This window comes from Odocoileus virginianus, chromosome 16, assembly GCF_023699985.2.
Source record: "Odocoileus virginianus isolate 20LAN1187 ecotype Illinois chromosome 16, Ovbor_1.2, whole genome shotgun sequence".
NCBI classification, from domain to species: domain Eukaryota; kingdom Metazoa; phylum Chordata; class Mammalia; order Artiodactyla; family Cervidae; genus Odocoileus; species Odocoileus virginianus.
The window spans coordinates 8,981,869-8,985,493 of NC_069689.1; the positions used below are offsets into that span (position 1 = coordinate 8,981,869).

The 3,625-nt window shown below is 56.4% G+C and overlaps 1 pseudogene; it reads left to right on the forward strand.

The window, feature by feature from the left end:
• The first annotated feature begins 1,980 nt into the window (after window positions 1-1,980).
• Window positions 1,981-2,921, forward strand: LOC110150541 (reactive oxygen species modulator 1 pseudogene; annotated as a pseudogene).
• The last annotated feature ends 704 nt before the right edge of the window (window positions 2,922-3,625 follow it).

Consider the following 3,625-nt stretch of genomic DNA (forward strand, 5'->3'; position numbering starts at 1 on the left):
ACTCAATGGACATGAGTTTGAGCAAACTCCGGGAGACAGTGAAGGACAGGGAAGCCTGGTGTGCTGCAGCCCATGGGGTTGCAAAGAGCCTGACACGACCGAGCGACTGAACAGCAACGAGACCGCCTCATGTAAGGCCATGACCAACTGAGAAACCTCATGGCTCCCAGGTGTGTGTTCCCCTACTGCAACGGCAGAGTAAAGTCGATTTTTCTTTTTCGGTTGTGCCTCGCAGCATGTCGGATCTTACTACTAGTTCCCAGACCAGGGATTGAACCCGTGCACCCTGCAGGGGAAGTGCGGAGTCCTAACCTCTGGTCTGCCAGAGGAGTGCCCAGAGAAAGGCCAACTTATTTGGTGATAGGCGTGCTCTGTGGTCTTAGCTGGAGGGCAGCCACACCACCCATCACCACACCACCCACACCTGTGGTGATAAGGCCACATCATCTGTGGCAGCCAAGCTTGTGGCCATCAGGGTGCAGGGAGCAGAACCACTGCAGATAATCTAAGCGAGGCTGACAGCAGACACAAGGCTCTGGACTGGGCCTCTGAGAACCACTTCCAGAGGTGGGGGTGGGGTTCCACCCTCTGGCTCTGCCTCCAGAGTCAGGAGTCTGCCAAACATCCAGAGCTGCCATCCTAGGCTGTGGCAGCCAAAATAGATGCTCCTGCGGCTGCTGTTCCTGCCTGCCACCACCCAGGCAGCTGGGAGGAGGCATCAGAACCTGCTCACCCCTTCTCTATCTTGCTTGTCAGCAGAGAAGAGCAGAGAGCAGCAAGGACATGGCCTCCGCCCCCTTTCCCCCTCCAAACCTCCTGGAAGATCACAGTTGGCTGACTCCAATCTCCTAGCAGACCTGGGAGGGAGGAAGTGGAGACAGGCAGCCGCAGCAACTCCCCCAATGTGGCCTCGAGCAGCTGTGCGGCCCATTTCCAGATTTCTCTTTCTTTCTCTCTCTCAAAGAAAACCATACTTTTGTGTTTAGCCCCACAGGGTCCCCACTACAGACTGGCAGAGGGAGGAGCCAGAATCCCACTGTGGTCTGAGTCTGGGACTCTGACTGGGGTTCGAAAGCACGAGCCAAGTATCAAAGGTGGCAGAGGGGTTCCTGGGGCTCCCTGGGAAAGGTGGGCCCGCCCTGACCTGTCGGGCGAGGGGCCGGGCGGGCAGTGTGGGGGCCCCTTATCAGATGGCCTCTGGTGAGATGCGGGCAGATGCTCGGTCCCAAAGGCATAAAGGCCCCCGAGTCGTCGGAGGGCATCTCTGGGAGGGACGGCACTGGCGCGCTGAGGAAGCCCACGACGGGGGGCGGGGAGCGATCCCTTCAGATCCCATCCCCGGCCTGGGTGCGTGAACCCCCAGCCTCCCGGACGGGCCTCTGGCGCCTTCCTGGAACCTCAACCCGAGAGGTCGGGCTTCCTGGGGTGTGGACACCAGAGCGCAGCCTGCCCGAGGTCCTGTTACACGTGCGTGTTGTGAAGTCACACTCGGCTAGTTAGTGAGGCCCGCCTGCATTCCAGGGACGGCCGCAGACCGCGGGGGAGGACGCCACCGAGTTGGACTGGGAGACCTGGGGCAAGGGTTGGCGGCCGGGGGCGGGGCGGCGGGGGCGGTGCATTCCTGCGGGTGGAGGCGGGCCCCGCGGCCCTACGGGCTGACCACGCCTCCCTCCTGGACGACCACGCCCACCAACAACCACGCCTCCCTCCCGATGCCCACGCCCCATCAATAACCACGCCTCCTTTCGGGGTGTTCACATCCCGTCGATGACCTCGCCCCCGCCCGGGTGGCCACGCCTCCCACCAGGCTGCTGACCCGCCTGCGCCGGACCCGGGCGAGGCTGCGCAGAATCCACTTATATGGAAACTTAGTACTTGTTCCTAGATCGCGGTCTGCTGTGCTGGGAGGCTGGGACGCAGGAAGACCCGGCGGCCGTGGGCGGGAGGCAGGGGGCCGGCGGGTTACTAGGGGCCCCTGGACACTGGTCCCCGCCGGGCGTTTGTGCTGCGGCGGCGGAGGGGACAGCTCTGGGACGAAGACGCACGTGGGTGGCAGGGAAGGAGCCTCTCAGGGCAGCGACTTCGGTGCGTCCTGGGTGACTTGGAGGGAGGGGCGTGCCCACTGGGGGACGTCCTTACTCTCGGTGTAAGGTGACACCGCCGGGAAGTGGGGAGCGAGGCCCACCCACTCTCGTGGGAGGAGGGCAGTGAGCCTTTTGGTTTCCAAGGCTTCAAAACAGAGTCCAACCCCTGGGAGGGAGAGGACACCAACGAACCTCAGAGCCTGCCCGGCGTGGGGTTGAGAACTGAGCTCTTTGGTCTTGTTTTTGAGGCAGGCAGTGAGATAAAAACCCTCACCTTATTTATATGAGGGACTCCCCTAGTGTCCAGTGGCTAAGACTCGGCTGCTCCCAGCGCTGCAAACCTGGGCCCCACTCCTGGTCAGGGCACTAGAGCCCACATGCCGCAGCTAAGGAGCCCCTGAACCTAAGAGTGGGTGCAGCCAAATAAGTGAATAAATATATTTTAAAAGAATAAAGCGTTCTCGGGCTGGCGGCTAGGCCCGCACTTCCCTAACCGTTGAACCCCGCAGATGCCAGTGGCCGTGGGTCCCTATGAACAGTCCCAGCCAAGCTGCTTCGACCGCGTGAAGATGGGCTTCGTGATGGGTTGCGCCATGGGCATGGCGGCGGGGCGCTTTTCGGCACCTTTTCCCGTCTCAGGATCGGAATGCGGGGTCGGGAGCTGATGGGCGGCATCAGAAAAACCATGATGCAGAGTGGCGGCACCTTTGGCACATTCATGGCCATCGGGATGGGCATCTGATGCTAATCAGGGCAGTGGTTGCCCACAACACGCACCCCCTCCCATCAGTTGCATCCCGTGTGTACTGTAATAAAGCAAGTCTTTGAGTAAGAAGAAAAAAGAATAAAGCCATGGCCACTTTTAATAGAGCTGTTCTTGACAGAGTTAAATAATTCTTACAGATCAAACTACTGTTGTGAGATTTGTTTGGGGTTTATTTTATTTCAAAGCATGTGATCCCTACAGCTGATGAAGTAGAGAAGCCACAAATCAGCACAAAGGGCAACTTTTTAAACAAGCTAAAAAGAAATCCTCCCTAACACTGCAAAAGGTAAAAACTTTGAGAAAAGAGTTCCACATATACCACTATGAAAAACCAGAATCTAAAAAAGGACTTAGGTTTGATAGGTTTTCTGTTCCAAAGCTTTTAAGATATTCAAGAGCTCAGATTGAATAGAGGGATCAGCTAATACCTTTTAAAATATATTTGAAAATTTTGGTTTCATTTGTTTTGAAGTTTTTACTTTGTTTTAGGGTTGAAGTGTTCGTTAACAAAAGAAACCACATTTTTTACAGAAGACTATTTGATTTAATCTCAAAATACAGTCATTAAAGGAAAAGAAATAGAAACAGTAGAAGTAACAGCATATATGTCACTAAATTGGGCCAACGACCTACATCCAGACTTAAAGCGCTGGGAAGTCCCTCATTAACAGCAATCTGTAGTCCCAACTGGGAAAGGATTCTGGGTGGTGTGTCCAGCCCACCGGTGAAGCTTCCAATTGCCATTTTGGGGGCTCCTGCTTATATTCTCAGGCCA